At 39.4% G+C, this 11,996-nt stretch overlaps 1 long non-coding RNA gene and 1 pseudogene across 1 annotated transcript; one reads left to right on the forward strand and one right to left on the reverse strand.

Annotated features, from left to right (window-relative positions):
• The first annotated feature begins 911 nt into the window (after positions 1–911).
• On the forward strand, positions 912–6,573 carry LOC123490292 (annotated as a pseudogene).
• Positions 6,574–6,931: 358 nt separating this feature from the next.
• LOC123490291 lies at positions 6,932–8,011 on the reverse strand. Its single transcript, XR_006660877.1, has 3 exons — positions 7,316–8,011; positions 6,999–7,164; positions 6,932–6,964 (listed from the first exon to the last, which is right to left on the reverse strand). It is a non-coding gene; the product is annotated as an uncharacterized LOC123490291 (long non-coding RNA).
• Between the last annotated feature and the right edge of the window lie 3,985 nt (positions 8,012–11,996).

An 11,996-nucleotide genomic window follows, 5' to 3' on the forward strand; every position in this document is an offset into this window, starting at 1 on the left:
GTAGAGTAGTGGTGGTAGTGGTAGTGTAAATTAGTAAACAGTAGTGTGTGGTGGTAGTGGTAGTAGTAGTAGTAGTAGTAGTAGTATTGCATTAATTAATTGGTAGTAGTAGTAGTACAGTATTAGTGGTAATTGGTAGTAGTAGTAGTGGTGGTAGTGGTGGTAGTAGTAGTAGTAGTAGTGGTAGTAGTAGTAGTGGTGGTAGTAGTAGTAGTAGTAGTGAGTGAGTGGTAGTAGTAGTAGTAGTAGTAGTAGTAGTAGTGGTATTAGTAGTATTAGTAGTAATTGTAGTAGTAGTGGTAGTAGTGGTGGTAGTAGTAGTAGTAGTAGTGGTAGTAGTAGTAGTAGTAGTAGTAGTAGTAGTAGTGGTGGTAGTATTAGTGGTAGTAGTGGTTAGTGGTAGTAGTAGTAGTAGTAGGGTAGTCAATAGTGGTAAATGTTGATAACATTGGCTCAAAAACATTGTCAGTGTATCATCAGCTATAAGCAACTCAACACATTACCATGTATCAGTTCTACTCTATGATATGTTTCTTTGACATATTATAAACACACTGTAAAAAAATAGTTGTTGTTTCGGTAATTTTTACTGGCAGATAGTTAGCCTGTAATTTACCGTAAAAAAAAAAAAAGGCTTCCAGTGTGTGTACCGGAATTTTCAAATAAACTTTGGTAAACTTTACAGTAATGTACTGTTAAACCAAAGTTTATTTGAATTACGTTAACATCTGTACTACAGTACATTACTGCCTGTAAATTACCCGTAATAACAACAGGATTTTTATTTTACAGTGCATGTATGGGCCTGAAGAATAGTCACAGACAATAAGCCAAAAGCAGTGAACTAATACTAAAGGAACTGTGATGATATGTTGTCTTTCCTGCCCTCCATGGTCCTCTCCGGTTCTCAGACAGAGGCTGGTGTCAGTAGCGGATGTGTACCAGTATCCTGACATCCAGCCTGGAGATGAGACGGCGTTCTCCAGGAACCCTTCATCGTCTGGTTCTCTTCCCTCAAAATAGGCTGCATTGTGGTAAACTAACCAAACATATTACGGTTAGACAGATCTATAGGGCAGGACACTTCACTGCAACACAAACATAGGCACAGACAGTGGTTTAAAAGTACTTAAGTAAAAATACTTTAAAGTGCTACTTGAAGTAGTTTTTGTGGTATCTGTACTTTACTAATACCATTTATATTTTGGACTCGTTTTACTTCACAACATTCCTAAAGAAAATAATGTACTTTTTACTCCATACACATTTTTCCCAGACACCCAAAAGTACTCAGTACATTTTGAATGCTTAGCAGGACAGGAAAATGGTCAAAATCATCGTACTTCCCATCGAGAACATCCCTGGTCATCCCTGCCTCTGATCTGGCGGACTCACTGCTAAAACACAAATGCTTTGTTTGTAATTTTATGTCTGAGTGTTGCAGTGTGTCCCCTGGTTATCCACAAAGAATAAAAAAAAAAAAGGTACGAAAATGGTGCCGTCTGGTTTGCTTAATATAGGAAATTTGAAATGATTTATACTTTACTTTTACTCAATACTTGAAGTATATTTTAGCTATTACATTTACTTTTGATACTTAGTATATTTAAAACCAAATACTTTTAGACTTTTACTCAAGTAGTATTTTACCAAGTGACTTTCACTTTAACTGAGTCATTTTCTATTGAGGTATCTTTACTTTTACTCAAGTATGACAATTGGGTACTTTTTCCACCACACGGGCACAGACACGCATACACACACACAATAACATACACACACGTACACATGGATGTTGTGACTGCAGAATATGGTAGTAGAGTAGGGTCTGAGGGAACACAGTGTGTTGTGAAATCTCTGTTGTGAATGTATTGTAATGTTTTAAAAAAAAATGTATAACTGCCTTAATGTTGCTGGACCCCAGGAAGTAGCTGCTTGCCTGGCAGGAACTAATGGGGATCCATAATAAACCCCAGGAAGAGTGAGCTGCTGCCTTGGTAGGAAACTAATGGGGATCCATAATAAATACAAATACAAATACTACAGCACTACACTTCAATTACAATTCTTGCTCACAGTTTCAACACAGAAGAAATATGCTCGAATTGGTAAGTTGCATTTCACATTCATACACTTTTAGAAGACAGAAGGCAGTAGGTCAAACTGGCATACTGTATCACAGCTGTAAAAGTTGATTGTGACAACAAGTATCCCGTCTTTCCCTGCAGCCGTCCAGGACTTTGTGATCATCCCGATCCACACCACTCCAGATACACGTCCGTCAGGGAGATCAATGAGCTGTATGATGTGTTCCAAGATGTCAAACAGCCGATGGACCTCAGAGGTAGAGTACACACACACACACACACACACCTCTCACCTGCACACACGCACGCACACACACACACACACACACATACACACACACACACACACACACACACACATACACACACACGCACACACACGCACGCACACACGCACACACGACACGCACACACACACACACACACACACGACGCACGCATGCCTTTGTACACACATGCACACACACGCGACGCAAGCACGTGACCACACGCACGCGCACACACGCGCCACGCACGCACACACACACACACGGTTCGGATTAGATTGACCTATTTCCTCTACATGCCCCCATTTCCTAGTAATTTATCAGTAGTTGTTTAATTTCCTAGTGGTTTCTCAGTCATTGTATCATTTCCTAGTGGTTTATCAGTCGTTGTATCATTTCCTAGTGGTTTATCAGTCGTTGTATCATTTCTGTTTTCACCCCGGTACAAAACGTGCAGAGGTAAAGTTAACAACAACATACAAGTATCTCCACGATAGTTACAAGCTCTAATAACTCCACGTTAAACCACAACAGCCCCCACCAATAGTAGGGCTCCATTGTAGTGGATGATTTGTAACAATGGGATATTTGTAACAATGGGATATTTGTAACAATGGGATATTTGTAACAGTGGGATATTTGTAACAGTGGGATATTTGTAACAATGGGATATTTGTAACAGTGGATATTTGTAACAATGGGATATTTGTAACAATTGGATATTTGTAACAGTGGGACATTTGCTAACAGTGGGATATTTGTAACAGTGGGATATTTGTAACAATGGGATATTTGTAACAATGGGATATTTGTAACAATGGGATATTTGTAACAATGGGATATTTGTAACAGTGAGATATTTGTAACAATGGGATATTTGTAACAATGGGATATTTGTAACAGTGTGTATTTGTAACACTATGGGTCTTGTAGATATCATTTCTATAAATGGTGAACAAAAAAGGCCCTAAATGGAACCTTACAAAACCCCTTTTCTGTGTAAACTGTAATCGGCACAAGATTAAGACAGATAATTCTAGAGCAAAAAATCTCAGTTGAGCATTAATTTATTTTTGTCCACTGTACTTTGCACACCTGTGGTAGTTTCCATGCTCAATCTCACATCTCCTTTCTTTAGAATGTGATCATCATGGGGGACTTCAATGCGGACTGCGGCTACGTACCCAAGAAGCAGTGGAGCAGCATCCGCCTGCGGTCCGACAGCAGCTTCCTGTGGCTGACGGGCGACACCATTGACACCACCGTGAAGGAGTCCACAGACTGTGCCTATGACAGGTCAGGGGGTCAGAGGGCATCGCTATAGAAACATCATCAGGCTCGTACAATCATGTGCACATCCCTATGGCTCCCTTGAGTGCTAACAAACGTGGTTAAGCTTAGCTCAGCAGGTTAAAACAGTCTTGTGATGTGACCTAGGATCCAACCCGTTCAGTAAATTGAGCAGGTGCTGGATGTCAAAGGAACTGTTCATCAGCCAGAACGTCAACTTTAGGATTTATCTTTCTGCTGTAGTGGTTCTTCTGACTCTGTCCTGACCCTCCTTGTTCCTCTGTCTGTCTATAGGTTGTCCTCCATGGGGACAAGATGATTCAGGCAGTCAACCCAACCTCTCTGGATGTGTTCGACTTCAGACGGCCTTTGACTCACCGAGCTACAGGTATAGCATAAAGCCCTAAACAGTATCAGTGATAAAGACTAAACAGTATCAGTGTTAAAGACTCTAAACAGTATCAGTGTTAAAGACTCTAAACAGTATCAGTGATAAAGACTCTAAACAGTATCCGTGATAAAGACTCTAAACAGTATCAGTGTTAAAGACTCTAAACAGTATCAGTGTTAAAGACTCCAAACAGTATCAGTGATAAAGACTCTAAACAGTATCAGTGTTAAAGACTCTAAACAGTATCAGTGTTAAAGACTCTAAACAGTATCAGTGATAAAGACTCTAAACAGTATCAGTGATAAAGACTCTAAACAGTATCAGTGATAAAGACTCTAAACAGTATCAGTGATAAAGACTCTAAACAGTATCAGTGTTAAAGACTCTAAACAGTATCCAGTGTTAAAGACTCTAAACAGTATCAGTGTTAAAGACTCTAAACAGTATCAGTGTTAAAGACTTAAACAGTATCAGTGATAAAGACTCTAAACAGTATCAGTGATAAAGACTTCTAAACAGTATCAGTGATAAAGACTCTAAACAGTATCAGTGATAAAGACTCTGAAACAGTATCAGTGTTAAAGACTCTAAACAGTATCAGTGATAAAGACTAAACAGTATCAGTGTTAAAGACTCTAAACAGTATCAGTGATAAAGACTAAAACAGTATCAGTGTTAAAGACTCTAAACAGTATCAGTGATAAAGACTCTAAACAGTATCAGTGTTAAAGACTCTAAAACAGTATCAGTGATAAAGACTCTAAAACAGTATCAGTGATAAAGACTCTAAACAGTATCAGTGATAAAGACTAAACAGTATCAGTGTTAAAGACTCTAAAACAGTATCAGTGATAAAGACTAAACAGTATCCAGTGTTAAAGACTCTAAACAGTATCAGTGATAAAGACTCTAAACAGTATCAGTGTTAAAGACTCTAAACAGTATCAGTGATAAAGACTCTAAAACAGTATCAGTGATAAAGACTCTAAACAGTATCCGTGATAAAGACTCTAAACAGTATCAGTGATAAAGACTCTAAACAGTATCAGTGTTAAAGACTCTAAACAGTATCAGTGTTAAAGACTCTAAACAGTATCAGTGTTAAAGACTCTAAACAGTATCAGTGTTAAAGACTCTAAAACAGTATCAGTGATAAAGACTCTAAACAGTATCAGTGATAAAGACTAAACAGTATCAGTGTTAAAGACTCTAAACAGTATCAGTGTTAAAGACTCTAAACAGTATCAGTGTTAAAGACTCTAAACAGTATCAGTGATAAAGACTCTAAACAGTATCAGTGTTAAAGACTCTAAACAGTATCAGTGTTAAAGACTCTAAACAGTATCAGTGATAAAGACTCTAAACAGTATCAGTGTTAAAGACTCTAAACAGTATCAGTGATAAAGACTCTAAACAGTATCAGTGATAAAGACTCTAAACAGTATCAGTGTTAAAGACTCTAAACAGTATCAGTGTTAAAGACTCTAAACAGTATCAGTGATAAAGACTCTAAACAGTATCAGTGTTAAAGACTCTAAACAGTATCAGTGTTAAAGACTCTAAACAGTATCAGTGTTAAAGACTCTAAACAGTATCAGTGTTAAAGACTCTAAACAGTATCAGTGTTAAAGACTTAAACAGTATCAGTGTTAAAGACTCTAAACAGTATCAGTGTTAAAGACTCTAAACAGTATCAGTGATAAAGACTCTAAACAGTATCAGTGATAAAGACTCTAAACAGTATCCGTGATAAAGACTCTAAACAGTATCAGTGATAAAGACTCTAAACAGTATCAGTGTTAAAGACTCTAAACAGTATCAGTGTTAAAGACTCTAAACAGTATCAGTGTTAAAGACTCTAAACAGTATCAGTGATAAAGACTCTAAACAGTATCAGTGATAAAGACTCTAAATAGTATCAGTGTTAAAGACTCTAAACAGTATCAGTGATAAAGACTCTAAACAGTATCAGTGATAAAGACTCTAAACGGTATCAGTGTTAAAGACTCTAAACAGTATCAGTGATAAAGACTCTAAACAGTATCAGTGATAAAGACTCTAAACAGTATCAGTGATAAAGACTCTAAACAGTATCAGTGATAAAGACTCTAAACAGTATCAGTGTTAAAGACTCTAAACAGTATCAGTGATAAAGACTCTAAACAGTATCAGTGATAAAGACTCTAAACAGTATCAGTGATAAAGACTCTAAACAGTATCAGTGTTAAAGACTCTAAACAGTATCAGTGATAAAGACTTCTAAACAGTATCAGTGATAAAGACTCTAAACAGTATCAGTGATAAAGACTCTAAACAGTATCAGTGATAAAGACTCTAAACAGTATCAGTGATAAAGACTCTAAACAGTATCAGTGATAAAGACTCTAAACAGTATCAGTGATAAAGACTCTAAAACAGTATCAGTGTTAAAGACTCTGATGGTGTGTGTTTCTCTGTTTCAGGCCTGGCGGTGAGCGACCACTACCCAGTGTGCATCACTGTGAAGGCCGCTCCGAGGAAAGGGGGCAGAGGGGGTTAAAGTCTTGTCCCTACTCCCGGTGTCACCCTGGTGGTGTGTGAGTACTGCAGTGTGTGCTTTGCTCCAGTCCACGCCATTAGGCCCCTGCAAACTCAATGAATCACTCCGGGACTTCAAGGACTCCACACAATCATGATCACTGAGCTGCAGTGTGTGCTTCAAGGTTATTATAGTTTAGTGGTTTTATTTTTATTAGTAAAAAAAAAAACTTGATTTAGTTCGTGTTTATTCAGTTTTTAGTTTTATAAAAACATTTCTATTTCTATTTCAGTTTTAGTGTTAGGGACAGAAAGGAGCCTATTCATGGGTGGCTAGTAGCTAGAGGCAAGAATGTGTTGTAGGTTGACAGACCTAGACCTAGAGCAACAGACCTAGACCTAGAGCAACAGACCTAGACCTAGAGCAACAGACCTAGAGCAACAGACCTAGACCTAGAGCAACAGACCTAGAGCAACAGACCTAGAGCAACAGGCTTAGAGCAACAGACCTAGAGCAACAGACCTAGAGCAACAGACCCAGAGCAACAGACCTAGAGCAACAGACCTAGACCTAGAGCAACAGACCTAGAGCAACAGACCCAGAGCAACAGATCTAGAGCAACAGACCCTAGAGCAACAGACCTAGACCTAGAGCAACAGACCCAGAGCAACAGACCTAGACCTAGAGCAACAGACCTAGAGCAACAGACCTAGACCTAGAGCAACAGACCTAGAGCAACAGACCCAGAGCAACAGACCTAGACCTAGAGCAACAGACCTAGAGCAACAGACCTAGAGCAACAGACCTAGACCTAGAGCAACAGACCTAGACCTAGAGCAACAGACCTAGACCTAGAGCAACAGACCTAGAGCAACAGACCTAGAGCAACAGACTTGGAGCAACAGACCTAGACCTAGAGCAACAGACCTAGACCTAGAGCAACAGACCTAGACCTAGAGCAACAGACCTAGACCTAGGGCAACAGACCTAGAGCAACAGACCTAGACCTAGAGCAACAGACCTAGACCAACAGACCTAGAGCAACAGACCTAGACCAACAGACCTAGAGCAACAGACCTAGAGCAACATACCTAGAGCAACAGACCTAGAGCAACAGACCTAGACCTAGAGCAACAGACCTAGAGCAACAGACCTAGAGCAACAGACCTAGAGCAACAGACCTAGAGCAACAGACCTAGACCTAGAGCAACAGCACTACGTCTGGGGAGGATGTCAGATTCTCTTGGACATAAAAAAAATAAAAATTCCAGGGAGGGTCCTCTTCAGACAGACAACTCTCCCAACAAATCACGGGTTTGGGTAGGCGGGCCAAGCCTGAAAAATCTAACTCTTTCCATAGCATGTAGGCAGACATCTCAGAACATAATGTTTCAAAACCAACATTTTTATTTAGTTTAATTTTGGATTTAAGATTATAGTTTCAATATAGTTTTAGTTTTTAAAAGGCTTTCTTAATTATTTTATTTTGGTTTACTAAATCGTTTTTTTCATGATTAGTTTTAGTTTACGATAATAACCTTGGCTCCAGCCAGCACTCAGAGGTTAATGTGTGGGTTTCCTTGTTGCTAGGAGACCAGCTATGCATGTGACCAGCTCATTTGGAGCATCGTGCTTCCTCCTCCTGCTGCTGTTTAGTTTACTGCATCACATGGCAGCTTTTTCCTACTAGGTGATAGGACGCCAGGAAAAAGCTGCCATGTGATGCTATAACAAAGCAGGCCCCTATGTGGGCCCTGGTCAAAAGTAGTGCACTATATAGGGAATAGGGTGCCATTTGGGACACAAACGGTGTCTTTTCACAGAGTCGTGTTAAAAACACCTGGCAGGACATACAAATGGCCTATCCAAATATAACTGATTATTTTCTCCAACAGTTGTAACAGTTTGTAATATGTAGTGTGGCAGTGTTCTTTTAAGGAACATTATTTACAGCTAACGTACTGTACGTCTTGTATGTCCCATATCAGAGAATGTATTTGGTATAAATCAAACATAGATAGCATACTCATACAGTAACAGATCATGAAAGTTGTTGTTTTATTAATATCAAGAGAATTGTAATAATAAAGGGAAAATTAAAGATTCCATTCCTCACAACTCCTGATCTACCATTGGCCGCTGGACTGTATTCTCTTTCATGGTCACCATGGAGACACACGGAATGTTGGAAATGTCATTTTGATCATCCAAATTAATGCACACTGTATTTGAAAGTATGTATTTTGCTATGCATTGCTTTGTGATAAACGTGCTCAAACAAACATAAAGCTAGCATGGTGTGTAGTTTCCATTTGTAATCTTTTCAAAACGTATGTTTACAAATGTTATTCTATTCTACAATTGAAAGGCCAAATTCAAGAACATTGGGAAACTGCGCCACTGCAAAATGTTTTTAACAAAAAGGACAAAAAGACGTCACCTCATTTCACCTTTTTTTATTTTCGGCAGGGCAGGCTAACGCGTTTCATCAGTTATGCCTTCATCAGACCATCAAGAGATGTGCCAAAGACTAGGTGATAATTACAGTTGCCCGTACCTGTGTGAGGGCGGTGCATAGTGGTTTTCAAAACATTAGTCAACAAATAATTGTTACAGTATACAGTCGAAGTCGGAAGTTTACATACACCTTAGCCAAATACATTTAAACTCAGTTTTTCACAATTCCTGACATTTAATCCTACTAAAAATTCCCTGTCTTAGATCAGTTAGGATCACCACTTTATTTTAAGAATGTGAAATGTCAGAATAATAGTAGAGAGAATGATTTATTTCAGCTTTTATTTCTTTCATCACATTCCCAGTGGGTCAGAAGTTTACATACACTCAATTAGTATTTGGTAGCATTGCCTTTTAATTGTTTAACTTGGGTCAAACGTTTCGGGTAGCCTTCCACAAGCTTCCCACAATAAGTTGGGTGAATTTTCGCCCATTCCTCCTGACAGAGCTGGTGTAACTGAGTCAGGTTTGTAGGCCTCCTTGCTCGCACATGCTTTTTCAGTTCTGCCCACATATTTTCTATAGGATTGAGGTCAGGGCTTTGTGATGGCCACTCCAATACCTTGACTTTGTTGTCCTTAAGCCATTTTGCCAACTTTGGGAAGTATGCTTGGGGTCATTGTCCATTTGGAAGACCCATTTGCGACCAAGCTTTAACTTCCTGACTGATGTCTTGAGATGTTGCTTCAATATATCCACATAATTTTCCTTCCTCATGATGCCATCTATTTTGTGAAGTGCACCAGTCCCTCCTGCGGCAAAGCACCCCCACAGCATGATGCTGCCACCCCATGCTTCACGGGTGGGATGGTGTTCTTCGGCTTGCAAGCCATCCCCTTTTTCCTCCAAACATAACGATGGTCATTATGGCCAAACAGTTCTATTTTTGTTTCATCAGACCAGAGGACATTTCTCCAAAAAGTACGATCTTTGTCCCCATGTGCAGTTGCAAACCGTAGTCTGGCTTTTTATGGTGGTTTTGGAGCAGTGGCTTCTTCCTTGCTGAGCGGCCTTTCAGGTTAAGTGTCGATATAGGACTTGTTTTACTGTGGATATAGATACTTTTGTACCTGTTTCCTCCAGCATCTTCACAAGGTCCTTTGCTGTTGTTCTGGGATTGATTTGCACTTTTCGCACCCAAAGTACGTTCATCTCTAGGAGACAGAACGCGTCTCCTTCCTGAGCGGTATGACGTTTATACTTGCGTACTATTGTTTGTACAGATGAACCTGGTACCTTCAGGCGTTTGGAAATTGCTCCCAAGGATGAACCAGACTTGTGGAGGTCTACAATTTTCTTTCTGAAGTCTTGGCTGATTTCTTTTGATTTTCCCATGATGTCAAGCAAAGAGGCACTGAGTTTGAAGGTAGGCCTTGAAATACATCCACAGGTACACCTCCAATTGACTCAAATGATGTCAATTAGCCTATCAGAAGCTTCTAAAGCCATGACTTCATTTTCTGGAACTTTCCAAGCTGTTTAAAGGCACAGTCAACTTAGTGTATGTAAACTTCTGACCCACTGGAATTGTGATACAGTGAATTATAAGTGAAATAATCTGTCTGTAAACAATTGTTGGAAAAATTACTTGTGTCATGCACAAAGTAGATGTCCTAACCGACTTGCCAAAACTATAGTCCTTGGGCTCCCGAGTGGCGCAGCGGTCTAAGGCACTGCATCTCAGTGCTTAAGGCGTCACTACAGACCCCCTGGTTCGATTCCAGGCTGTATCACAACCGGCCGTGATTGGGAGTCCCATAGGGCAACGCACAATTGGCCCAGCGTCGTCCGGGTTTGGCCGGTGTAGGCCGTCATTGTAAATAAGAATTTGTTCTTAACTGACTTGCCTAGTTAAATAAAGGATAAATAAATAAGTAAAATAGTTTGTTAACAAGAAATGTGTAGAGTGGTTGAAAAACTAGTTTTAATGACTCCAACCTAAGTGTATGTAAACTTCCGACTTCAACTGTACATACACACAGATCAGCAGAATAAACTCGACAAATAGCACTTCGGTATCATGATTGCATGTAGGAAATTTGAGACATTTTGGCGCAATTAGTTACTTCCTAGTGCACAATAAAGCCAGCAAAAATAGATGCTTTGAGGTATGAAAAATAGACGTCTGGATAGAAAGATTGAATGTCGGCAAATATAGCCTACATGAGCATACAAATGACAGCGCAGGCAAATAGGCCTAGTTGACAAAAATGGTCTGAATGAGAAATCATCGTTTAGACCTCGAGGATGCATGGATTTGATATTGCCAAGGTGGATCGTTTCTTTTTTGTTCAGATATTATTTTTTTAAACATATTTTTGTTTAGCCCACATAGGCTTTACCACATTGGAACGTAAACATATACAATCTAATAAAACGTTTATTGGTTGCGTACACATGTTCTAGCTGGGGCAGCAAAATGCTTGTACACAACGTTGGTAGTTGTGTGAAGTATTTACAGTTTGCTGTGTTGCTAAATTGAGCACATCTTCCACACTTATAGTTCCCCTTGTAGAGATAGCAAGTTTGATTGTTTGGTTTGTAGGTAGAATTTGTCATCATACTTGAAATAGTTATTTGTAAGCACCAAGTTCAAGAGCTCCAACAGAAAGTCATCAGGGGGATACACTGAACCGTCACGTGACTTTGGGAGTTTGGCAATCGATAGAAGGCCTTCAGCAGGTCTACAGACTGACCACATCTAGCTTAATGAGGAGTGCACCTGAATCCATTGGACAGTCGTTTAGGCAGTTGAATAGATATTTATAAAAAGGATGGCGACTTAAAAAGCATATCTTTCAGAAAAAATAATATGAATTTGGAAAGGGATCTGTGACTGATCCTATACCACTGATAATAGGACTGGTAGAGGCTGAGTAGACACTGATAATAGGACTGGTAGAGGCTGAGTAGACACTGATAATAGG

Source organism: Coregonus clupeaformis, unplaced genomic scaffold, assembly GCF_020615455.1.
Source record: "Coregonus clupeaformis isolate EN_2021a unplaced genomic scaffold, ASM2061545v1 scaf3640, whole genome shotgun sequence".
Lineage (NCBI taxonomy): Eukaryota > Metazoa > Chordata > Actinopteri > Salmoniformes > Salmonidae > Coregonus > Coregonus clupeaformis.